This window comes from Panthera pardus, unplaced genomic scaffold (assembly GCF_024362965.1).
Source record: "Panthera pardus isolate Hobbes unplaced genomic scaffold, ASM2436296v1 HiC_scaffold_16, whole genome shotgun sequence".
In the NCBI taxonomy this organism is placed as follows: domain Eukaryota; kingdom Metazoa; phylum Chordata; class Mammalia; order Carnivora; family Felidae; genus Panthera; species Panthera pardus.
The window spans coordinates 140,481,284-140,508,315 of record NW_026526721.1 but is presented as its reverse complement, the minus strand read 5'-3'; the positions used below and the strand labels follow the sequence as shown (position 1 = coordinate 140,508,315).

The 27,032-nt window shown below is 41.6% G+C and overlaps 1 protein-coding gene across 3 annotated transcripts in view; it reads right to left on the bottom strand.

The window, feature by feature from the left end:
• The window catches only part of RARB (retinoic acid receptor beta), a 530,011-nt gene that overhangs the window by 472,949 nt on the left and 30,030 nt on the right, over positions 1 to 27,032 (bottom strand). For 2 of the 3 annotated variants that reach the window (XR_008422613.1, XM_019422920.2), the window contains exon 2: positions 7,194 to 7,285. The exons of the other annotated variant lie outside the window; for it this stretch is intronic. The gene's annotated coding sequence lies outside the window, so the exon portion shown is untranslated. The remainder of the gene's footprint in view (positions 1 to 7,193; positions 7,286 to 27,032) is intronic. 3 annotated transcript variants of the gene reach the window in all.

Here is a 27,032-nt window from a genome sequence, read left to right as displayed (position 1 = left end):
ATCATGCGTTGAATACTGGAAATTTGTTAGAAGATTTCAGGTGCTCTCACGACAACAACAAAGCAACTATGTGAAGAGATGATATGTTAATTAGCTTCACTGTAGTAATCATTTCACTATGTATATGCACATAAAATCATGATGGTGTACCCCTTAAACATATACATTTTTTACCTAAAAAAACAAGATGGTAGGGAACTTAAAAATAGCAGCTGGTAATTAACAACTAAAATTAAATATAGTTTTAACTCTCAAATATAATTGAGGCACTTCCTAAAATTATGCCACTAACTTTTCCCTCAAAGCCTTTATAAAAATATAGATCTCAGTAAATGAAGTCAACACAGTATTAGGAATGATTACTTGCATCTGAAAAAACAGGATGGATTTGTTATGTATTCTAGACTTCCTTGCTGCCATGGCCATACAAGTGTTTCAACGGTATGAAAATAACGCTGCCAAGCTTTGGAAAAACGCAAGAGGCTGGAAAAAGAGCCAAGATGTTACAAATTTCTCCCCACTCCACCGTTCTCCTCTCTGTCAAACTCATAAAAATGTACATAATCCGCACACATTTGTAAAAGCACACTCTATTTATGTCAAAGTAAACTTAAATTTGGAGCTTTATGTGTCTTTCACATAATGCAGCTCATTGTTTTCCTGAGAAATGAGGATGACAGATTTTGATACCTGGGGCAATGCTGAGATTATTCAATTTGAGTTGGGTAATTAAGAACAGATTCTTACTACTAATGCTTGATCAACTTAAACCGTTACAATACAGAAAATACTCCTTCTTCCTGAGATTCTGAAACTTAATATCTTTTAAAAATGGGAAAAGCCAAAAATTATTTCTCCTCCAGAGCAAGACGTAATTAAAGCCGTCTAAGGCTGCAGCTACATGACTAAACGAAGCCAACTTATTGGATTATTTTTCCCCTTCACCATGTCAACTGGCGCTGTGTTCTCTCATTGGAAGAAAGCTTAATATTTAAAACAAAATTTGCTCTAAATGAAGCCATCGGTGCTTTTAAAACATTTCTAAAAGTCAGCTTGTAGGGTAGAGGACAAAAAGCATTGAAATAACTGATTTTGAGTCCTTGGCTCTTACAGTTACTAACTCGGTGGTTTCAAGCATCTCAGAAGTTGGGTCTCCTCACTTGAGAAGCTCCTCAGAGACAGGAAGGACTAAATAACGTAACACATACGAATACCCTTTAAAAACTAAGGAATGCTATAAATGTATTAGTTTTGTGATTTAAGCTAACAACAGGAGCAGCAACCATGAAAGCCAGAGACTGAGACACGGTGACATTTATTTAGCCTAGACACAATGAACTGTCAGTCTATGAGCGTGGTCATTCCTACCTTCCCATTTTTAGGGGTCTGTTCCTGAGACCAGTCCCGACAAGAACTTCTGAAATCAGTCAGGAGACAAAAACAATACTGGTATAGTTTAAGAAGATTGAATGTCAAACATTTTTAACCAGACACTGGAGAACTGAAAATTCTCCAAATAGGGAAAAAGGGAACAGAAGTGTTATAGGTAATAATTACAGGAATCAGCTTTCACTCACAGGCTGGGGAAACAAAGGGAAGAGGTTGGAATTGTCACAACTTAAAGCTCAAAGAAGGGACCCACACCTCTGAGGAGAGGGCTCCGCCTGACAGGTGCTGGTGGCTTTGAAACCGGCTCTGGGAGTGCCGGAAAAGCTACACGCTGGAATCGACTGGAACGAATAGAGAAAGCGGGGCTGCCTGGGTGAAGAAGCATGGCTGACGTAGGGCTCCCAAGAAGGGAAGCAAACCAAATCATGCACCCTTAACTGATATCCACGTCTTTAACAATGACAGTAACTATACTAAAATAATCACACCAGCTAATATTTATTAAGCTTTTATTAAAGTGTTAGGAACTGCCTGGTGTTAGGTCTCAGCATATTACATATTTATGAGAGACCTCGCCAGCTTAAGTGTCACATCCAAGATTCTACCATGTGTATGTGGCAATGCAGGGATAAAATTTGGCCTGGATAATGGCAAAGCCCAAGATCTTGCCCTGTAGCTCACGATTTCCACATGAAGATTCATTCGGTATGGAATTGCTACCTGGAAACTGGCAGGGAATATTTGAATGAAAAGGTGCAGAGATAATACTGACATGGGGAAGCTAATTTTAAGTGATACCAGTTGTAGCAAAGTTTTAAAGTTAGCTAATTATAAAAAAAATCGTTTTAACATTAGCTCATACACAGTGTTAATGTTTAAAACCTTTCACAACTTGAACATAGCAAAAACTGCAGAGAAGAAAAGTGGCTTCGAAACTGTTAAAATTAATGGCACAACATTCCGTGTAGAAAAACAAAACCAAAACGTTACAGCAGCAGAGACTGAAATCCATCGAAACCACTCTTGGAGGTGCCTGGGTGGCTCAGTAGTTTGAGCAACGGACTCTTGGTTTTGGCTCAGGTCAAGATCCCAGGGTCGTGGGATCGAGCCCTGCGTCCAGCTCTGCACTGAGCACGCAGCCTGATTAAGATATTCTCTCTCTTTCTCTACCCACCTTATGCTCCTCCCCCACTTGCATGCTCTAAAATAAACACACACACACACACACACACACACACACACGCACACCCCATTCTCCCCCTCTTCCTGGGCACTAAATCAGACCCAGGCTCCCTTGCAGTTAGGTGTGGCCACATGACCGAGTCCCAGCCAATCGGTTGTGAGGGGGAGTGCTGTGTGGTACTTCCTTATTTGGCCCAGAAAACCCTCCTGCCTTCATCTCTTCCTCTTTCTCTGGGTGGATTCCGAGGACATCTGAACTTTAGAAGATGGAAGAGACTCAAGTCAGAAGATGCCTGGATAGGCGAATCGTCTTGTGGAAGGTAACCGCTAGTGACCTCCACCCCGATCCTGGGCTTTTCTGTACTTGAGAAATAAACCTCTATTGTGACTGAGCCATTTCATGGCTGAGTGCATTCACTGCTTCATGTACCCTTAACTGATATGCACATGATTTTTAATAATTGTATTATATACTAAAATAATCATGGCAGCTAATATTTATTAAGATTTGTCAAACTGTTCGGAACTGTGTGGCGTGAGATCTTAGCATATTACATATATTTACTTGCAAAAGACCTCGCCGGGTCTTCACGCAGAACCTCTCTACGCTTTGCACGAGGCAAAAATGAGCCTAGTTGATTCTCTTGCACTTCAGATTAGGCTAGAGGAAGAAAACAAAGAGATTTATCTGTAAGAAAAATAAGATCAGGGTTAGAAACAAACAATAAACGGCTGATAGCTTGATGGCAAAGAAAGAGGCAGACGGACTACAGAAACCATATTAAAAAAAAAAAAAACAATAAAACTGCAGTGTGGGACCATTTGGTGGAGAGACTATAGCTCCACCCACCCTTAGAGTTTTCGAAGGAATCACAGTATAATTGTTCCCCTCGACTGATGTTTATAATGATGACTAAGTGGCCAAAAAGTCATGTTTCCCAAGTTCTGTTTAAGAAAGCAGGGAAGTGCTACCATATGCCTGTGAATATTTTTCAACTGACATGGTCAAGGTTAAAAAAAAAAAAAAAAAAAAAAAAAAAAAAAAAAGAATGGCAGGAGGGAAGGAAGGGAATCCTGCTGCCTAAGGGATGTGTTTCAGTTAGCTGGAAAATTTACTTAGGTGGAACAGCAAATTTTTAAATGGTGGAACACTGCTGTGCATTGGTTTATCTAAGAAGCCGTCCTTTGCAACATCACAACGATAAATCCTGTAGGAAACTCAGATGGCGGTTTAGATTTGATAAAATGCAGAATATCAGGAACAGTCTCCATTTTTTACTGCTGCCCCATTTTATGGGAAACAAACCACCTTTTCTGCCGATGTGAATCACAAGAGCTCATTCTCAGAAGCTGCTGCCTGGGCTCACATTTCCTATTTGCTGGTTATCTTTCCACTGCTGTCATTCTGGGGCACACACTGTAAACTGTGTAAGTGATCTGTGCTGCTTTCCTGCTGGGATTAGTAATAGCCATACTACCAAATATTACTGTGCAATCGACCTGCGGCTTGCATTTAGATTACATTTGATTTCTATTCTTGGGAAATGCATGCTTTAATTTTCCTATTACGTTAAAACCGATAATGCATAAAAAGAAGATAACTATTCACGATATTGACTTTATAAAGTGGGTATGATTTGCTTTAGAATAGCAATGCTTGTCCCACCAAATGTGCATTTATGATTTAGACCAGCCAACCTATGGGGAAGGGGGGAAAGACTGACAAGTAAAAACAGTAGAATGGGAAGCAATCCCAACTGCAAGGCAGGTAATAGAAGCTGCTTGAACCGACATACTAGAGAAATTTCAGGAGAGTGCAAATCTGGTGATCACATTCTTCTAGTCTCTCCCTCCAAATGCACAGAGGCTTGTAAACAGCTGAATCCATAATTCACAAGGCCAAAGAAGGAACTAAGACTATTGTATCAGAACCCATGTAGCCTTACTTGGCAAAACATATGACTGATACCCTTTACGGTACCACAAATCTTTTTTTTTTGTTTTGTTTTCTGTTTTTTGCACATGTATACACTAAACAGCTGTCACTTCTTTTTATACCTGTTATGAATTTTTTAAAAGTGCTATCAAAGCACTTGTTTTACTATCTTTTTACTGTCTTTATTTTTTTTTTTTCTTTTACAGTAGGTCTCAGAGAAGCCTGGATGCACATCCTAAAGCTCATTAGGTAGGAGAGGAATAACGTCCAGCATGTGTAGGTTCTCTGTGGGGACTCAGGATATTTGTATGTGGCGTAAACTGTAGGGAGCTAAAATAAAAATTCTCTAACACTGAAAATAATGTCATTACGAAAATCTTCTACCTTTAGAGTAAACCCGCAGAAATGATAACGATTATTTTTTTCATTCAGAATTTTAAAAATGCTTTAACTTACTATGACATGATACATGCTTAAGGCAAAGCACACAAATTCTAAGCTCAATGAGTTTTCACCGCTCCTATGCCCATCAATTGAGATTAAGAAATAGAAGACGACCAACAAACAGAAGCTCCCTTTATAGTTATTACCTCCACGCCATCGGGGAAGCTACTCCGCGAACTCTGAACACTGGAGATGAGTTTTGCATATGCATATCTACATGATGGAATCAGTTTCTACTTTTATATACATGAACTTCATATACGATAGTCCATTGTTGTCAATATACCCCAATTTATTTTTCCATTCTACTTTTTATTTTTTTTTTTAATTTTTTTTAGTATTTATTCATTTTTGAAAGAGAGAGAGACAGAGACAGAGAGACAGAACATGAGCCAGGGGAGGGGCAGAGAGACAGAGGGAGACACAGAATGTGAAGCAGGCTCCAGCCTGACACCAGACTTGAACTCACGAACTGTGAGACCATGACCTGAGCCAAAGTTGGACGCTTAACCGACTGAGCTACCCAGGCACACCAATCCATTCTACTCTTAACAGACCTTTGGGTATTTTCCAGCGTTGAGTTATTAGGAACAGTAGGAGTTTTGTGTAATATGCTTTTAGTGAACACACACACTAGTGCTTTTTAGTAGGTTTCTATCTATAGCATCAATGGGTCATAAGATCTATGCGTGTTCAGAAGGTTTAGTAAATACTGACAGTTTTCCAAGGTGGTTGTACCAACTTACATTCCCACCAGCACTGTATGGGAGTCTTGGTTGCTCCCTACCCTCAACTCAAACTTGGTGTGATCTGTGTTTTTCTTTTTTTTTTTTTTTTTTTTTTTTTTATATTTATTTTTGGGACAGAGAGAGACAGAGCATGAACCGGGGAGGGGCAGAGAGAGAGGGAGACACAGAATCGGAAACAGGCTCCAGGCTCCGAGCCATCAGCCCAGAGCCTGACGCGGGGCTCGAACTCACGGACCGCGAGATCGTGACCTGGCTGAAGTCGGACGCTCAACCGACTGCGCCACCCAGGCGCCCCTGTGTTTTTCATTTTAGCCATTCAGGTAGCCATTCACAGTATGACCTGAATTTGCATTTCTCTGCTGACTAATAATATTACACAGACTGAGGCTTTTTGATATATTTTCAAATAAATGTATATTTTACAGAATCCTCGAACAGTAAAGGATCTCAAAGATGACCCATTCCTGGGACAGCATTTGTGTGGCTAATCTGTCCCCACTAAACCCCCATACCACCCGTTCCTGTGCCCTTAGAATACATGGCAATAGATCAATGACCTGGATTCAGCTTCAGAAACCTTTCCAGGGTGCCTGGGTGGCTCACCCAGTCGCTTAAGGGTCCGACTCTTGATTTCGACTCAGGTCATGATCTCACGGTTTGCGAGATCGAGCCTGAGCATCAAACCTGCGCTACGAGCACAGAACCTGTCGGGATTCTCTCTCTCCCTGTCTCCTTCCCCTCCCCAGCTCACACTCTCACATCCTCTCTTTCTCTCTCAAAAGAAATAAATCTACTTAAATTAAAAAAAAAAACAACAACAAAACCTTCCCAATACAACTCATTATATGGTCAGTTCCACGCAAACAAAATCAACTCACAAGAGGAATCTTATCGACCAGATGAAGTTTACCAGAAACAGAAAGATAGAACTAGTAGAAATGGCTAAAGTAGACTGCCCTGGGTTTAAATTTCAGATCTGCCATTCACAAGGGCAGAAAAGAAGATCTTTCTTTATGACACCTTGGCCTTTCTCAAGTTGGTATGACTTGCTTTATGGTAGCAACGTTCAATTCATTGAGCTGAGCGATACTGACAAGTTACTTCATCCCAAGAAAGTGGTACCATGAGGATTAACTAAAAAAAGATTCGTACCATTTTCAGTTCTCAACCTCCTTCCCCTTGTTCAAGGACAGCTTTCTCCTGGGCACAAATCTTTCATGATTGCTGTGAATCTGCCTGCTCCTGAATCGGTACGTTTCCTAAAAGCCTGCTGAAGACAGCAGGAATGTGGGCAATGACCATGAGTCACCAAGGTCTTTCCTGATTTTTGTCTACATCAAGACACTTACTTTTGGGTCATTTCATCTATAGCTATGATAAAACACGCAGGAAGATTCAGGGATGGAAATACCAGAAGGAGGGGGGTCACGTTCCCTGACACTTCCAAAGGCGCACATCATACCTGATGCTCTGTGGACTACTCATCTACTCACCTCGCCTTCGCCAAGGTCCTCAAACTGCTTCACTAGCAACACTGAAATCAACCACTGGCCAACGGTACACAGGCACTCCTGCCGGAAGAAAACTACAGAAGGAAGGAAAAACCATCAGACTCCATGGCAACTCCTTTCAATTGAAACCTTTGCATGGTTTCAATATCCTTGACCTGTTCTCACAGGCAGGCAGAGGATTCTATCTGTGTGCCATCGACCCATCCGGCACAGGCTTCTTCCTTCTCTCTTTATGAAGCACTTGTTTACAAAAGCTCACAATATCTTGATGGCAATTGTGAAATCCAATAGCTCTGAACCCCCACGTTTCTTTTTCATAACTCATTTGGAGGCGAGACCTTACCTGATACAAACTCATCTCATGGCAAAAGCCCTCCCTAAACTGATGTGAGGGTATTTATTATCTTTGCTTGGTCCACTTTGTGGGGATAAGGTATACGGTTTGCTACAGAAGCACGGCTGTGCTTTTAGGAAGTGCTGCTCCCCACTGGGTGGGGAGTGATACTAATTCACGGCATCTATACATGGTACCTTCCAAAATCGGAAAAATTTTGAATTTTGAAATAAGTCCAGCCCCTATGAGCATCGGATGAGAAACAATAGACATGTATCAAACTGTTAACAGACCTAGCTTTCAAACGGTTATGTCCTGTTGCGTGTTTGCCCTATTATAGGAGTTATTTTAAAGAGAAGAAAATCCTGGGGCGCCTGGGTGGCTTGGCTGGTTAAGCGTCCAACTTCAGCTCAGGTCACATCTCACGGTCCGTGAGTTCGAGCCCCGCATTGGGGTCTGGGCTGATGGCTCAGAGCCTGGAGCATGCTTCCGATTCTGTGTCTCCCTCTCTCTCTGCCCCTCCCTCGTTCATGCTCTGTCTCTCTGTCTCAAAAATAAATAAACGTTAAAAAAAATAAAAAAATAAAGAGAAGAAAATTCTAACAGAAAGACACAGGGTTTCGCCCAATAGAGCACTCAAAAAATAAAATTTGCAAGTACCCAGAGTGGAAGAGGATGTATGGGGGATGTATATGGGAAGCAGAGGCCCATATACACTATTGGCGGAAATGTATACTTCCATAAACTTTTGGAGAGGCTATTACAATTTTGAGAATTTAAAATGCCTATGTACTTTGAGCCAGCAATTCTCTAACAGAGTATCCCGTGGAAAGAGTCAAAAGAGTATGTCAGGGAGATGCCATATTGAATGTAAAAATATAAACTAAAGGTGTATCAAGAAGAGAGTGGTGAAATAAATTTTGGTGTGACCACACAAAATGATACAATGCTGTTTTTTTCAAAAAAACAAACAAACAAAACCAAACCCAGAAATGAAGCAGACCGGAATATAACGATATACAAAAGTCTCCAAAATAAATCTGTACGTGAAACAACCAATTTGTAGGACAGTAAACATATAAGAAACACGTATATACGATCTTTACAATTTCTGAGGATATACTTGTATTCTAGATGAGCCGGTTTTCCCCGTACACATCTTTTTATGGAAAGTCACAGGTGGTAATGACTGGGGAGGAGAATGAGGGAAGAAAGCTTTCACGTTTCATGGTATAGGTTTTTAACTTTGTCTTTTCCACATGCATATTCTGCTCTCATCGGTTCCCAGAATGGTTGTGGAATTCTCAAAGGCTCAGATACAGTAGAGGTCACCAAGCCTCTTTCCTGAGACTGCGAGTGCCGTGAAAGGAATTCTCCGGCCACCAAATACTCCCAGCACCTTCCAGTTAAACTTGATCTCCACTGACCTTTAAATACAGACCAGAGACCTACAGTACTAAGAATCTCCACAGATGACATCACAGAATTCCAGAAATGACCTTCTGCCAAATAAATCCAATAATCCCCTCCAACGATCCCTCACGTGAAGCATGTTAACTATACTGTTGCCTTGCTGATCCAACAGCATGATCTGTGCTTCAGCTCTGGGTGCGGCACTAAGAACCAAGAAGAGGCTGCGATGAACTGAATCTCAACCTGACTGTATTGATCCAAGGGTTTCCACTTCCCACTGCCCACCTCACTCAGCATTTCACATGGATGGCTTACATAGTGATATACACTGACCTGTGTGTTATCCTCTCCAATACTTCCTGAGTGGTTCTCCCAGAATCTCCCAGTTTAACTGGAACAGTGATCACAGGATGAATATCTCTATGGACCCATTCAAATTCAATCCAAAAACGTAACTCTGCCCTAAACTTATCTGGAATCCCAATTGGATTAGAAAGACAATGAAGAGCAGAGATACCTTTCAATGCTGGAACATAAATATTAGGTTTAAAAGTACTCGTTCTGTCCAGGAGAAACATACCAAAAAAACCCCCAATGTAGTTAGTCAGGCTACTGGCAGATACACGTATTCTTAAGAATCAGATGCCCGAATATCCTTCAGGCTTTATTATTCGGAGTTAAATTCTTCTCTGCTTTTCCTAAACCACTCATCTTCAACGATTTTTTTTTAAACCATCTAACTACACCTCAAACTTTAGCTGATCTTATCTGTAGAACACTCTTTTCCAAGATCTTATCTTTAAGAACACTCTTTGCCATGATCTTTGCAAGGTTGGCTTCTCTTTATGTAGATCACAGCTTTAATGGCACCTACCTTCGTTCCTCCAATCAAGTACAGTCATGTTTAAATTCTCCACATATTATTTACGATCATTTATTTCCTTTGCTTGCTATTTATTCAATTATTGTTGGTTTGTTTTCCACCCCCCAAAAAGTAAATGTTGTAAAACAAAACAAAACAAAACAGAAATTCTGTCTGTTTCTAATCCCAGTATCTTCTCTAGAATACAGTACATATTCAGTAATCATTTGATGCAGGAATGAGTGAACGAATGAACACTTTCTGTCACCTTCCATCCCCTAGAATGGTAAGCCAGAGGTTTTGGGGGGTGGAAAAGACAAAGCAGATACTACTCCTGTTTAGTAGAGAAAAGGCTGGGTAAAACCAGGAAACAGTATTTTAAACTGGATGAAAACCAAAGGCCAAGAAGCCAAGGTGGTCCATTAGGAAAAGTGTTTACTAACAGCCTGTAATGTGTTTCTGCAGCTTTCCTGCCTATCTGACTGAGGGGACTACATTAAAAAATGGCAAGAGTCTGGGCGCCTGGGTGGCTCAGTCGGTTGAGCGTCCCACTTCGGCTCAGGTCATGATCTCGCGGTCCGTGAGTTCGAGCCCCGCATCGGGCTCTGTGCTGACAGCTCACACTCTGTTTTGTCTCTCAAAAATGAATAAACATTAAAAAAAAAAAAAAAAAAAGGCAAGAGTCGATGGAAGGGAGAGGTATGGTAAGCTGTCCTGAAGTAGATCTGATCACCATGATCACCAATCATCGGAGAAATGAACCATAGATAGCAACGGCCAAAAGGGAGGGTGCCAGAAGCCTTCCGTGGACAGACTTACATCAATAAAACCTCATCACAGATGTTTAGTCATCATCCACTGCATAATGAAAGCCTTTGTGCGCGTGTGTATGCCCGTGTGTGTTTTAATGCTGAAAACACTCATGAAAAAGTTAGAGGAAAATTGACAGTAATGGAAAAATGTTAATAGTATAATAATATCTTAGAAGAAGTAATTTGATTCAATGATACATACGCATCTTAATCTTGGTATTTTTCAGATGAACTTTTTCCCTGGTAAGTTTTTTTTTTTTCTTTTCTAAGACATTATAAATGAAATGCTTCATTCAGCATGTTCTTACTCTGTCATATTAGTACTTTTTTCCTTGCAAAGCTCGTTCTGGCAATCTAGACCTCCTCTTTACCCAATGCCACACTAAGAAAAACAAAAACAAAAACAACCCCACTGTCTGCTGTAGGTCCATTTCTTCTGAAACAAGGATGGACACGCAACATTGGCCCTTGGTCAAGGGAACAGAAAAACCGAGCAGGGTAGGGGGCAATCTTCCTTGGGGTGCCTAACAGGTGAACTCACTTTAAGGCCCAGTTCCTCCCTGTTCTGCTACCATCTCTCTTTTAAGTTTACTTATTTTGAGAGAGAGAGAGAGAGCATGAGTACGAGCAGGGAAGGGGGCAGAGAGAATCCCAAGCAGGCCCCATGCTGTCAGGAGAAGCCTGACATGGGGCTCGATCTCACAACCCATGAGATCATGACCTGAGCTGGAAGCAAGAGCTAGATACTTAAGCGACTGAACCACCCAGGCGCCTCACCATCTTTCTTTTTACACTCACCAGCTCCAGTCATGACTGCTTCATCACTTCACCCCCAAAGAGTCATTCTTACACGCCCTCTCTGTGTTGGACACATAGCGATACTTTGGGGTTCCAGCAGTGAATGGCCCCATGTTCCTCTTTCATGGGACTGACATGCTAGCCGCTCAAAGCAGTTGTACCAAAGGGTTTCAGTCTCTCAACTATCTTAGAGGAAAACATTTCTAAAAATCCCTTAAACGCTAAGCCTAGTAAAATGAAGAGTACTTATAATTTAAGTTGGATGCAGGGGTAGGGCATTGGTGTCGGGGAGGATACAATTTAAAAAGGAAGCGTTACAAATTAGATTCACCCCTAACTAACCATCACCACCCAAACAAGCATATGCTGACAAAGAAGCACAGGTCAGTGGTCGGCAAACTTTTTTTGCAATGGACAAGATAGTAAATGTTTTAAGCTTTGTGGGCCACATAGTCTCTGTCCCAACTAGTCAACTTTTCCATCGTGGCACAAAAGCAGCCACAAACAACATGGACATACATGACCATGGCTGTGTCCCAATAAAACTTTCTTCATGAAAAGAGTTTGCAGGCTGGATTTGGCCCATATAAATGGTCTGCCAATCCTGATCTAGGTTCATCTTTTCCCAACAAGCTTTGATGATGAAGAAACTGAACCCGTACTAGGTAGAATCCTTTACCTAAGGTTACACAGGCAAGAATACTCTTACCTCATTCTGCATCCCTAACTTCATCTGGTAGGTAAATAAGACAAACATGGAGAAGAACAAGCCTAGGAGATGCTGCATGTTAGAAGGTCTCTGATTTCTAACTGGACTGCTACAATTACAAGATCTTGGTCAGGGAGAGCTGGGACCGTCACAGAAATCTTTCTAGAGGAGGTGAGCTGGAAGAATTCCTCACCTGGAATACCCACCCTTTCTTCCCCTACCTACCCTTACCTGCCTAGAACTACTCGCTCTTCAGGTCCCCCTTCCAGCTTTATCCCCAGGGGGAAGCCACCGCAGAATGCTTGGGCAAACTCGGAGCTCCCTCTACACTGGTTCCTTGCACCTGGTGAAAACCCACAGTCCTATGCACAATCTTTTCTGCATTTAGATTATACATTTTAAAATTTATTTTTGAGAGCGAGAGACAGAGAATGAGTGGGGGAGGGAGACAGAACCTGAGAGAGAGGGAGACACAGAATCCGAAGCAGGCTCCAGGCTTGGAACTGTCAGCACAGAGGCCGACGCGGGGCTCGAACTCATGAGTGATGAGATTATGACCTGAGCTGAAGTTGGATGCGTAACCAACTAAGCCACCCGGGAGCCCCTCTGCGTTTAAATTATACTTATTAAAAAATTTTTTTTTCTTAATGTTTATTTTTGAGAGAGAGAGAGAGAGAGAGAGAGAGAGAGAGAGAGAGAGAGAATGAGCCAGGGAGGGGCAGAGAGCGAGGGAGACACAGAATGTGAAACAGGCTCCAGGCTCTGAGCTGTCGGCACAGAGCCCAACGCGGGGCTCGAACCCACAAACTGTTGAGATCATGACTTGAGCCGAAGTTGGATGCTTAATTGACTGAGCCACCCAGCCACTCCATTTATGGGATACTTATTAAAAGTAAAACCAACAAACAAAAATTGACAGTGCTTATCACATGGTACCACAGACTGGTTATTTCCGTGTCTGAATCTCCAAAGCACAACGAGCAACTCAAGGGTAGGAAGTGTCATTTCATCTCTTGGAGACCAGCCCAATGTTTGTGCTACTGCTCAGGACTCATGAGGTGCATTTCCAAATTCATAAATAGGGGTGAGATTTGGATGAGAATTAAAAAAATGATATTCCCTAAAAGGGGAATCAACTATGACCTGGAACATAGATGTGAAACTGAGACTACAGAGGTGAGGGTAGTGAGTAGGGGAGCACAAGTAGCATTGGGACCTGGATGGGATGATGCCCAGGAGTCTATTGTCACTTTACTGTGGACGCTGTCCCCCGCGAAGTAGCTTGTTTGTCATGACCGTGTTGGAAAGTATTTCAATTGCGGACATTTTCCTATGCAATTTTAGTGAAATCGATTTCCCTCCTCTCCCCTGATGAAGTCGTAAGATTATGTTATAAAAACATTCAAGTAAAACCCCAAATGTTTTCACGTTACTCTTTTTTAGCACCTAGGGATATGCTTTGGCTAGATGTCTTTTTTAACGTATGTTTCTTGTTCTTTCCTTTTTAGCTGCTCTTTCAGTTTCTCTGCTTTAAATTGTTGGGCGTGGTCTCCAAATGCTTTGGTTTCTGTCCTGCAGAGTTTCAGCGCATGGTCTCTCAGGCCACATACCCTCTTGTTCCAGTGCGTCTTTGAGTTCGGGTACAAAAATGGCAACACGAATCTTCACTGCACTGTCGCCCTTTGCTCTTCCTCTACCTTTCAAATCACTCGCACCCTTTCTCAGCTCAATCACTACAAAGACCTAGAAGAAGTAACTCACGAAGCAACGTGTTGCCAGGATGTCTGAGATGCTTATTTTATTCTTGAAGGCTATTAATAAAGGTTTGCCTGTCCCTCCTTACACAATCCCTCAGGCTGGGGAAGCCTCTATTCGAGAGGTTTCAGGTAGCTTAAAATGAAACATCATTTCATATCCCATACCACTTCTTGGCGGATGAAATACTCACCATTTGTCTACTGAGGGGTCTGTTCTCTTTTGACAAGGTTTGGTCTATGAATAGATTAGTCTTCCCAGGAGCCTCAGCTGACAGATGATTAATATGCAGGGTCCACCCCCAGATTAATCATCTTGAGATACTAGGAGGTGAAACACCCACCTCGCCCAGGTAAGAGAGGCTAGGCTGTCCTTTTCCCCCCCGCTCGTCTTTGCTCCCTTTTCGTAGCGTTTTCACGACATTTTAAACACAGGTCCCTCACTGCATGACAGAAGAAGTCAAACGATGCCAGAGTCAAAACCCAAAGTCAGTTATTGGTCGAAATAGGTACAACTAAAAATAATGAAAAATTTACTAAGTTAGAGGGGAATATTTTGCATATATTATAAAGCATTTTAAGATTGGTGACTAATGACTAAGGTCAACCAGCTAGAGTTTCTTGAATCTGTATTAAATTTACTAATTTAGATACAATCTCTCCCAACTCTTCCCACAGTCTCTACAGCGGTATCCAGCCTAGCATAAATACTTCCCTTTCCCCACCCCCCAGGGGAGGGTCTTACAAATTCTCAGTTTCAACAAGGATAACCCATTAACACCTTCCCCACTTCAATATGCTAAATCCTTAATTCTTTCATAAACCATTGTCCTAAGAGTCCCTCTAACACAACCCAGGCAGCTACTGAGTGAACTCCAGTGGAAATACTTGGAAAAATATGACAAAAACCAGCCACATTGAATGAACATGTAACAGAGGGCATTAGGGAAATTGGCTAATATACTGAATTACTTAAAATTATAATGTTGAAAAAAAAAAATGGCGGTAGCCGGGAAATGATGCCAATTAGTGGCCCAGTAATAGGAAAGAGGCAGAGGAAAAGTCACTTTGCCATCCATAATTCAGCCCTTCACTTCTCAGGCAATACATGCCTGCCCTCTGCCATAAGCTCGGAACTACTTGGAAGACGGAGACTCGAACTGCATTGAGATTTTCAGGAGAAAACAAGAGGTGCCGGTTAAGAAGACATCACCATTAACTTCAAAGTGCAGGAAGGAAGGGCTGTAAATGACGAAAGTAAAGTCAGATGCTTTCGTTTTTCTCCAGAGGCCCATTTCTTCCTTTTCCTTCTTTTTTTGCTTTTTGATGGTGCATTGCTCTGGCCACCCCCAGAAAGATTCCAGAATCCTCCCTCAGTTTTTTATTCCTGCAGTTGGCAACCTACACTACCAGGATATCCATCTTTAATACAAATCTGAAGGCCTTGTACTGTCATTTGGGTTTAAATATATTTCCCCTGGGCTCTGGCCTCAGTAAAAATAGCAGACAGCTGGTCACCATGTTCCACACCATAAACCTGTGGGGAGGAAGTATGGCCAAGGGGGTTGGCTTGTATCAGAGTCGCTTGGCAAACTTGCTTAAAACACAGATTTCTGGGCTCCACCCTCCGAGTTTGTGATGTATAGGTCTGGTGTGAAATCCAAAAATTTGCATTTCTAGTAAGTTCCCAAGTGGTACTGATGCTGCTGGTCCAGGAACCATGCTTTCAAAATCGCTGCTCTAAACCAATCCCACACCTACTACCCCAAAAGATAAGGCAGTGGTTCCCAAACTCTGCTGCATCTTAGAATCTCCTAGACAACTTTGACAATCCTGATGCATCATATACCAAATGAATCAGAATGTGTGTGCAGGCATTGGCTGTTTTCAAAGCCAGGCATCTGCCTTTTCAAAGATCTCCAGGTGATCACCAAATATAGCCAAATTTAAGAACCACTGAACCTTGGGAGGAGGCCTGGAGATAAAGAGAAAGAGCATTAGATAAGAAGCCAGGAAGAGAAGGAACAGTCCTTATAAATTGTCACCTTGGGGCAATCCTATTTACCTAGTCTCTTTCTCATCTGTCAAACAAGGGGACTATCCTTTTACTTGCCTCTGAAGCAGCAGCAGCAAGAAAAATACATCAAATGAGTAAAATGGTTTTGAACATTAGGAAGGAGCCTATAGACGTAAGGTGTAGCAAGGGAGGTAGAGCTGCCCTGGGTGAGATATAAAGGCTTTGCTGCACGAAGACCTGGGTTGGCACCCAGCTTCTGACTAGCTCTGTGACTGAGCGAGTGAATTTAACTGCCCGGTGTCACACTTTCCTCCTTTGTAAAACCAGTATGTCGTTACCTTCCTCATGGGGTTCCTCCAGAGCAATTTTGCTATTTGTCCGTGCTCCGGAAATGACTGCTAGGGTATATGTGATGGGTGTATATATTACACATGCCATCGCCCCTTGATGTAGAGAAGCCCTCGCCTTGGGAAGACTTTCAAACAGAGGTTAGTGATTAACAGGGGAAAGGCTGAAAAATAGCATCAAATAGACCTCACTTAAGCGGACAACAGACAGTTATGGGTGTGGGAAGATTCAACTCAGTTTAAATAACTCAGTGGCTGGGTCTTGAGGCAGCAGCATCCTTAGAATTACGGAGCTCCACCTCCTGCTTCTGGACAGTACCCAGTTACAGGCTGGTTTGCTCTTCGGGTATCCTATATGCCGGTGGTTAGTCTGAATTTGGAGGTACCTTCGGAGCCTGTAGCTGGTATTTTGTTTTGTATACACAAGTTCTTGTGGACTAGATTGAAGCTCCTTAAATTTCATGAGGTTCATGTTTTCCTAGAGCACCCATGGGCTGACAATTTTGGGTACTTAACAGTAATCAATTTCTCATCTATTTCCATAAGGCTTCCTTTAAAATTACTCCTACCCAGGATGATTGAATACTTCAACAATCCAAATGCTATCTATTTAAAAGTCTTCCGGGGCGCCTGGGTGGCTCGGTCGATTAAGCGTCCGACTTCGGCTCAGGTCATGATCTCACGGTCCGTGAGTTCAAGCCCCGCGACCGGCTCTGTGCTGATGGCTCAGAGCCTGGAGCCTGTTTCCGATTCTGTGTCTCCCTCTCTCTCTGACCCTCCCCTGTTCATGCTCTGTCTCTCTGTGTCTCAATAATAAATAAAAACATTAAAAAAAAAAAAAAAGTCTTCCAAGGTTTCCCACTGTTCATGGGGTCCAGTTTAACCTCCATAATGCAGTTTACAAGGCTTGTTGTGATTTGGCCTCTGCCGACTTCCCCCAGCTTGGCAAAGAGAAAGTAGCCAGGGCTTTGATGTTGCTGAGATGAGGGGCTGAAATCCAGCCCAGCCTCTGACAAACTATACGTCTGCCAAAGAATTCCGTAATTTCCCTGAACCTCAGTTTCTTTACCTACAAAATGGGAATAATAGTACTTTCTTTCAGATTTGTTGTAAGACAAGGACAAATAAATGTGAGATGGCTAGCATACGCTTTTTTTTTTTTTTAATGTTTATTTACTTTTGAGAGAGAGAGACAGACAGACAGAGCATGAACAGGGGAGGAGCAGAGAGAGAGGTAGACACAGAATCCAAAGCAGGCTCCAGGCTCTAGGCTGTCAACACAGAGCCCAACGTGGGGCTCAAACTCACAAACCACGACACCACAAGCTGAGCTGAAGTTGGACGCTTAACTGACTGAGCCACCCAGGCACCCCTGATGCTTTTTTTTTTTTTTTTTTTTTAATGAACTCCATTTCCTGACACATGCATCTCCTTATACATGCAGCCCTTGCCCCAGGAATTGTGAGCTCCTTCAAACACTCCATGCTGCACTGTGCCTCTATATTGTTGAACAGGCACTTTCCTACATCATCAGTTTGGAAACCTCTTACCCTTCAAGACTCAGATGAACAAAGTCACTTCTGTGATGCTTCCTTGACCCCCACACGCAGAGCTTCTCCCTCCCCTCGGCTCTACTGCCATCTTGCCACTGAGCTCTATCTGTCACAGTCTAACGAAATTAGTGGTTTATATGCCTGCCTCTCAAACCAGATAGAGGGTACCAAAAATATCAGGGTTCACACCATTATCACGTAGCATAGCACGTGACTTACAAGCAATAGGTGACCAACATTAGCTAAATGCCTCCTTCCTCACAACTGGTCCTCAGTTATTTGTGCAAGATCTCATAAAACCTGGCATGGTCTAAGTCCACGGAGGGTATCTTACACCCTTAATACCCACAGACCAGAAGCACTGTCTTCATTTGGGTACTTTCCAGGACTAAAGAACCTCAAGGCCACTCTTCAGACTTTGTGCATCAGAATCTCCATTTTAACAAGACCCCTGAGGAATATGAACGCATACTAGAGTTTGAGAATAATTGTCCCGAACACGTCTGCACTCTCACAGAGGCATGCAGTAGGCACGTGGTAAGTGAAAGCATATGGATGATTCATCACGCGTTAGCAAACGGGAAGGTGCTCGAAAGATACTTCAATCCCAGAATAATGCTAGTCATAGGAGGAATCCTGTATTTTTTTTTTAGTGCTTACTCATTTACTTTGAGAGAGAGAGAGAGGGAGATAAGGAGAGAGAAGGAGACAGAATCCTAAGTAGGCTCCATACTGCCAGTGCCGAACCCAATGTGGGGCTCGATCCCACAAACAGTGAAATCATGATCCTGAGCCATCAAGAGTTGGGTGCTCAACTGACCGAGCCACCCACATGCCCCAGAATCCTGTATTCTATTCTGGAGAACACGGTGGTGATGATTTACAAGCTCCAGGCTCCAAAGGGGGTCCTGAGGAGTAGCACCCCTTACTTTCGTCGATAAAAACTAAGGTACACACAAACATAAATCCAACCCAACCCAGACACTATACGAAAGGAAAACAGATTTCTAAGTAGTCCTGGATCACACAACTAAAACTGAAACAAGTAGATGGTCATCTTCCAGTGGAAATGGTAGCAAAAATCATGAAGAACTACACGTCCACAATGAGCAGGAGAGTTCTGGCTCACCACGGGCGTCAGAGCAGGGGGCCCCGGAAAAATGAGATTAATCCACGGCCAACACCATCGTGAGCAACACTCGTGCATGATGTGAGGACAGACGCCATATACGTACGTGAATGTGGCAGCTAGACCACTGTAACTGAAAATCTCCCTGGTCCCACTCGCCTGGGATGCTCTGAGCAACACCTTAGTTGTTCTGAGCTGTAGGCTCAGGCCCCTCCCTAAGTTACTACTAGGGACTAAGGACACAAGGAAAAATGAGGCTTGCATACAACATCCTCCCCTCACACCTAGAACTCACACAGTAGATGACATTATTGTCTGGGAATGTATTCGGCGGAATACTGTTCGGACAGCCAACGGCAATTACCGAGCAGGACAACATGCCTCTCAGAGGCAGATTTTATCATAAATAGGGTGTTCACAAAGTTTCGGCACAAATGTAAATGCTATCTTTACATCTCCTGGGGAAAAAAAAAGAAAAGAAAAGAAAAGAAAAAGAAAGGAGCCAGGATGTAATTTGAGTCCCAGATGACAATTTCCTTCCGTGGTGTGGGGACAGGGCAGGCCAGTCCAGCCCACCTCTCTTCTCCACTGGGAAAGAGGGTATGAGAAGCAGCAGCAAAAATTAAAGTGAGAGACACCAGTTTCTACTTCAACTTTTTCTAAATTCCGGAGGAATGCCCGCCTACAAATTGAGAGATGCTTTATTCAGGACAGAACCTCATTTTTTTTTTTTTTCTTTTTCAAAGATGTTGGGCAAACAAATGAACACACAAAAATTCCTACATGAAACTGAGGGAAAAGGGCACTTGGAGTATTTGTCTTGTTCTCGAAAAGGCTCTAACATCACAATCCTTTGCAACCTTTTGGGTCGCATACTTTTCTCCCGGTCACTTAACAGATGGGAAGGATTTTGTGAACTTTTCTAAGCAACCGACAGGACTGCCTTGTCTCTCCTAAGTGCCTCGTCAGCAGATTCCTAGAGCCTGGCTGTAAAAGCCCTCGTTTCCACTTTTCCCCCCCGAATCTCGGAAAGATGCCTCTTAAGCTAGAGTGAGACAGAGCATGGCCATTCAATTATCCAAATACTAGAAGTCTATAAAAGAACATTGTGCCGCAATTGGTTTCTTAATTTGAGTGAAACAGCGTGCCCAAACACATCCCCAGATCCTGAAAATAAATCTCCACGCAACATCTTCGGATTCAACCATGTCGCAGGATGCATTTTTATCAAGTTCGAGATAACCTCCAGACTATGCAGACTAAAAAATACGATCACAACATCAAGAGGGAAAAATAAACCCCAAATTAAACCCTTTTACATGGTTATTCACAGTAGCAACAACACATTACATTTTTTTGCCTTCTTAAAAGTATGCAGATGTTCAGATTTTCATTTTCAGAATGCTTTTAAATGTATTCAGCTGTTTTAATGTGACAAATGCCTTTTAGTGCCCACTCCACAAATAATCTCCAGTCCTACATCCGTGTGCACTTATGTCTATGATCACTCGGAGATTAAGTGGGGAAAAAACCTAACCCAACTAAAAGATCATTGTCACGTCTGTAAAATTTACATCTACCCTTTGCGAAACAGAGAGTGGATTTTGCAGAAGGCATGAAGCAGTAAGCCGTCCAGCTTAAGGTTCAAAAGCGGCTATTTCCTAAAAAAAGAGAGGCAAGTCACAGTTTCTGTGCCATTTTCCTGTTTGCAAGGACTCACCTGTGCTTAGAAGGAGGGTGGTAGCTTGAGAAATCATGTTCCTGAGGAAATCATAAAATCCCATGGACAAGCTGAGGTCAGCTTCCAACCTTTGCCATCGGGAGACTGTGCGCCCTCAAACCTCAGAAAGCATCCAGATAACCCAGCGCACGTTCAATTCTCTGTACATGTTGTAAAAAAAAATACCTCTCCCTCACTTGTGCAGATCTCTTTATTGCAGTTGACATGGGCTTGCCCAGGGGACTGACTTGTTGTTCCATAAAGATCCTTAAATAGGCACTACTGATGAAACATTTAATCCAAGCTTCGGGATCAAATGGCTGCTACTGCCAGGGACAGTGATAGAAAAATCTATTCCCCAATTAAATAATTGCACGCGAAGCTATGACTGTTCATTATGTTCTTTAACAGAGTTCAGCCTTTCTGGAACACAGCCAATTGCCTTCATATTTTATTTTAATAATATGTATCTAGTACTTTTGAGATCATGGGTTATCTTAAACATTTTTTGAAGGAAACCATCTCTTCCCCCACATGAAAAATGGAGTGTGTGTTTGAACAAGAGATGCCCGTTACGATACACCATACGGCAATTATGTATTTAAGTGCACGCTGGCTGTTTCTAAGAGTCTTCTCTACTGAGGGTTAAAACATTATACTTTATTTGGGGGCATTTTTGTCTCTTTAGTACCATGAATATTTTATGTTTGTCTAATCTGAACTGTTTATCCAGGAAGTGAGAGGAGATTCATCGACTGTCTATTAAGAGGCTATATCCTGAAAGTCTAATAAAAAATCTTGTCCCCCAAGGCCACAACATCCACATTATGTGACAGCACCAGACAACGGGAAGGTGGTTCAATGGAAAACGACCAGAATCCCATTTTGTTCTGAAGCTGTAACTTCTTTTAACGTTTATTTATTTTTGAGACAGAGAGAGACAGAGCATGAACAGAGGAGGGGCAGAGAGAGAGGGAAACACAGAATCGGAAGCAGGCTCCAGGCTCTGAGCCATCAGCCCAGAGCCCGACGCGGGGCTCGAACTCACGGACCACAAGATCGTGACCTGGGCTGAAGTCGGACGTCTAACCGACTGAAAGCCACCCAGGCGCCCCTGAAGCTGTAACTTCTTAAGAGCACAGGGGATTGTGAGTACAGTGAAAGGAGATTATTTTTTTTTTTTTTTGGTAAGGGAGGGAAGTTACACATGAAACATGGGTAGTGAAATAATTCCTAAGATTAGAACACTTGTGTAAAACAAATACTGGTTTTGAAATGCAAAGCTGTTGGAACAAAGAACAAATATCAGAAGTTTGGAGAGGCTTAAAAGTATCCCATACTGGAGTCCTTCCTCAAACACTCCTTTTTCTCCAGAAGGAACTAATGAGAAACAGCTCAGGGTTTGTATCTCATCTCAACACGGAGGTTATTTGGGGCAAGGCTTTCTGATGATATGCAAAAGCGCCAAGTTCTTTCTGATGATAAGGTAGCTCAAAGCCGGTCTTTTGCCCCTTTCAGGAAATGGATTTTTAATTCTTCAAAGTTGTCCTACCTCTGTGTTATTTTGTGCTTTCATGCAGATTAACTATGGATTTTAATTACTGCTTTCGGTCATTTGGTTAATGAATATTCTTCTGATAAGTCACATCAGCGGACCTGGATTGAAGTTACATCCCGCATCAGGTCAATGTTAAGGAATTGTTCTCCAAGGCCCATTGATTCTTGTGTCATTAAGTGGGGACTCTGAGTGCTAAGGTACCAACATCTGGGAATGGTCTTTTGCCTGATTTCAAAGGATTCTAATTTAACAAGGAATACAATCTACGAAAAGCACTGTTTCCATTTGGACTTTAGCATCCTTCACATGGGAACTATTTATCAGTTCAAACTCCTTTAAAGAGGAAGAAATAAATTGAAAATATTCCTGGCTTCTCTGCCAAGGAGAGGCTTGCTATTGCTGAATCTCACTGAAAGCAAACAAGGCAAAACAAAACAAAAATAATGCCTCTGTCAATAGGTGCATGGAAAAAAACCGAACAACAACAACAACAACAACAAAACCTCCAACATTGGTGCCTCAGACCACGGTAAATGCCACTTTAATGAAAGAAAGTTTGGCTAGTAAATAAACTGACCTGATGTTAAGCAGTATTTCAACATAGCTCTTGTCATAATTTGGGATATTTTTGTGGGATAGGATCCAGTCCCCATTAGTGCCTATAGCTCTCTTTGATTTTGTTACTTCCTTTGTGCCTCCCTCCTGGAGCTACATTCTCCATCACTCAAATACCTTCTGTAACTAAACCACCTAAAATGTGTATGTACTGATGTTATCACTCTCACGATGTCATTATAATTCCTTTGCAAAAATACGCATATCGTTTTTTTCCTAAATAGGCTATTGAAATATCATGCAATGTGTTTACCTGGCAAGATAATTTTATGAAGGAACAAAATAAGCCGAAAATAAGCGACCCAGTCTGTTATCTTCATGATGAATACTAAAGAAATCCAACCGGCTTACTGTTCTTTCCAGCCCTTGAGAAGAATCTCTAATTGCTTTCAGAATCTTCATATCAATCTTTGCACTCTAAAGAAATGTACACCTCAGAGAGTTTCACAGGCTCTTTGTGAATCAGTAAAACCTAAAAGGGGCAGGGTGAGGAGAGAACAGGGCCTTAAATATAGCAAATACTAGAATGACAGGTTCTACAAGCTACATTGTGATGCAGCTGTCAAAAAAAAAAAAAAATCTGTATTTTCCTTTTCTTTTTTTTTTCATTTAAAAAGAGAGACAGAGAGAGACTTGTGCCATTTAAAAAGAGATTTCAAAATCTCCCCAGTCAACAACTGAGCAACTCTTTAGGGATTCCAGAGCAGCTTTTCAATATTAATAATCTGAAGTCCTAATGTCAAATTTCACTTTTGGAATAGCAAATATATCTGGTTCACCAAACTGCTCAGCTTTTCTTTATAAGTACCCCACAATGAATACATTAGCTTTAACATCTATTCTTTTGATAAGCCATCTTGAGGTGGTCTGACTTTTGTTTTCTTTACTTTCACAAACACACTCCTCACCATGATTAATGGCCTCCCATTGGGTATATGGAAAATTTCCCAGCCTGGTTCCCTTGAGAATGCTCCACTACATGGATTTCTAGGCAAAGCTAGATTAAAAGAGGAGGAGCATGAGCTATAGTCCCCCTACCCCACAGCCATCAATTACATACAGTTATAAATCAAAGTTTTCAGTCCAAACAAAGACCAGTGTTGCAAGCAAACAAGGGCGTTCACGGCAAATTGTTTTGAAGCCGAATAAAACTCTTGACGGGAAACAATGGAGTCAGCAAAGCCCCTGTCAATATCACTCTAAAGTTTAGCTGATTTATGAAGAATTAGACATGGTGTATCAAGTCGCTGGAGGATAGATTGAGAAAACAGCAAGGAGAAGTATGAATAAGCTAATATAAAACCAAATGAAGCTCTTCCTTGGATGAAAAAAGAGTTTAGCCCAATACTGTTTTTATCCGTATGAATTTGACCCCTTGCCTTTGATCCCTACAGTGACATCCCTAATTATCAAACATACACTCCCCCCCCTCCACACACACACACACACACACACACACACACACACACACACACACTTCTTTTTGGGTTCTCTGTAAGCGAAATTACTGGCCTTTACAACCTTCCTGTGAACCATGGTTTCGGGCTCATACTTTTCTTTCTATTTTGATCCTACACTTGGGAGAATTTAATTTCACTTGTTTCAGATACTGTTTACATGCCCCACATAAAAATCTATTTCATAAGGAGAAACAGGAAAATATTGACTTCTGTGAAAACAAATAGAAATACCATGAGGAGGCAAAGCAAGTGCAGGAGGCATGAAATTAAATAAATAATGCTGGAGTTTTCTAGGTGGTTTTTTATTTTTTTTTCCCTTGAGATTGAACATTTGTCAAGAGCTTTCTCTATCAGAGCCCCCAAAGTGCTCACACCTGTAAAACATGCATGTAATTGGGTGAATGATTCTAGTAACAACTATTATTATTATTGTAACATTCGTTGAGCATTTACTATGTGCCAGATAAGCTTCAAAGCCATTTTTGTGTATTACCTCATTTATTCTGCGGAACAAGCCTATGAAGTGCTATTATCCTTTCATTTTCTGGTAGAAGAAACTGATGCATAACGAGGCTAACTTGTCTGAGGCAGCATGATTAAGAAATGACACAAGAAAGAAGTAGTGGGTCGTGGCCTTGAACCCGGGAAGTAGGGCTTCTTAACCACTATGCAAAACCTCACATTTAGAATAAACAATTTTCTAAATGTATCTTCCATAATCAATCACTCAAAACGGATTCAAAATCTTCATTCCTGAGGAAAAAAGTCCTCACTTGCCCAACTCATCTTACCTTAGCAAGTTGTGAAAATCAAATGATATTGCACACAAATACGGAAGGGAAATGTAGATCTGAAGTTACCTTGTCCACAATCACTTTCTCTGTCTTAATAACGGGTCTGTTTTTTCCTGAAGACAGCCTGTTTCATGTTCTTCTGGTAGGAAGTGGACAAGTGGTGGGCATATGATGCAGGCCTAATGCCAATTCATTACTCCCACGGCCAGAGTATAATGAGATTGGGTATGATATGGGGCCATTTCTGGGGCCAGACCATGAGGAGTTGAGTGACCCTCTTTTGTTCTCTTTCCTCTTCTACCAAAACCCTGGATGGGGTAAGCATCTTGATCTTGATCTTGAGCATGCTGACTCACAGGGTACAGGGGATGGGCAAAGCCACAGATGGAAGGAGCCCAAGTCCCTCCCTGAATAACTACCCAGAGGAGAGCTGCCTCCAACCTCAACACCTATAGTAGGTTGTTATATAAGCAAGAAATAAACTTCTATCAGGTTTGAGCATTATATATTTCGCTCTATTTATTACAGAGGTTTTGCCTACCCTGATTATTGCAAAGACAACGCAAGTGACTACACTTTCACTTTAGATTATTTCATCATATTATTCAGAACGGAGACCAGGCAAATGGGCTCGAGACGGATCTGGACAATTATGGAGGGGCCAGGTCAAGAATTTCTTTCTGATCTTACTTAGTAAGATGGAAAGAAGATGATGAAGCTGAGTGTCTAATTCATTATTTGGGAGGGCGCTGATCAAGACTACGAAATTAGATGTTTCAAATTTGGTGGTGTTTATCCTTCAGTGTTGTGTTCAGGACAAAATGAAATGAACTAAGTGGGTAAGGGTGTGAGAAAATTTGGCAGGGGGCCGAGGAGGTGCTAGAATAAGGAAAAGCTACAGGAAAGAAGAGGGAAGCAGAGAAGGCAGAAATGGGAAAGTAGCAAAATATAATTACCAATAACCTCCCCAAACATACTTTGGACGAAAATCTAAAAAAATCGTTAAGGAACAATTTATTCAAATTTTTTTCCATCCCATGACATGACAGATAAGCACAGACCCATTATTAAAAAAGAGCACAACCTGAAAACAGGCTAACCTGAAAATGATTTTCTCATGCTTCTTAGTAGGATATATAATCATTCTGTTTTCTGTGGCATTGGCCACATGCGTTAAAGAAATCCTTTATTTCCTCGCTTCATAAAATAGAGGACACTATTGCTTGCCAAAGAATAAATCCCAATTGATAAAACGGTCTAGTATTTTTGAACTTCAGATGGCATATCTAGAATCATAACCTCTTGGTATTGTGCTTCGGGGAGGATGCACGCCTTACGCCATCTTCAAAATGACAGATCCTAAGAATCTGTAGCCTATTTAACAGAAAGAACTGCAAACTCTACCTTCTAATTTTCTATTGAAAGGACAGTGTACAAATGATGTATTTTTCATGATCCTTACATAACAGCGTATTGCCACATAGAGTGAAATGGTGGTGAAAATGCTGATATTTAGGAGATTAAACTGATTTATGGTGGGGTCTATACTAGCAATTGTTCCTTTAAAAAATGTACTCAAATTAACTTTACAATCTAATTAAAATGTTGGATTAAAATAAATATGCATTTTCAGAATAGAAACAAACCCAAAGATCTGGAAATATTAAAAAAAAATAAAAGGGAATCTATTAAGGGGGAAAATACAAAAACAATGTAATTAGAGCTGGACAAACAGCAACAAAAAATGCCTCCTTTCATTTTCTGATGAATTCTCAAAGAACAGCTTACACATCCCCTTTTAAATAATATTTTGTAAGTCCCTCCCAAATGCCAATACTTCTCTAGTTATAAAAAATTTTTTTAGAATAGTTTGCTCTATACTGTAGAAAGATTAATTACTGAATCATTAGCCAAATATGGTTTTCATCCTGAGGTTGAAACTTGCT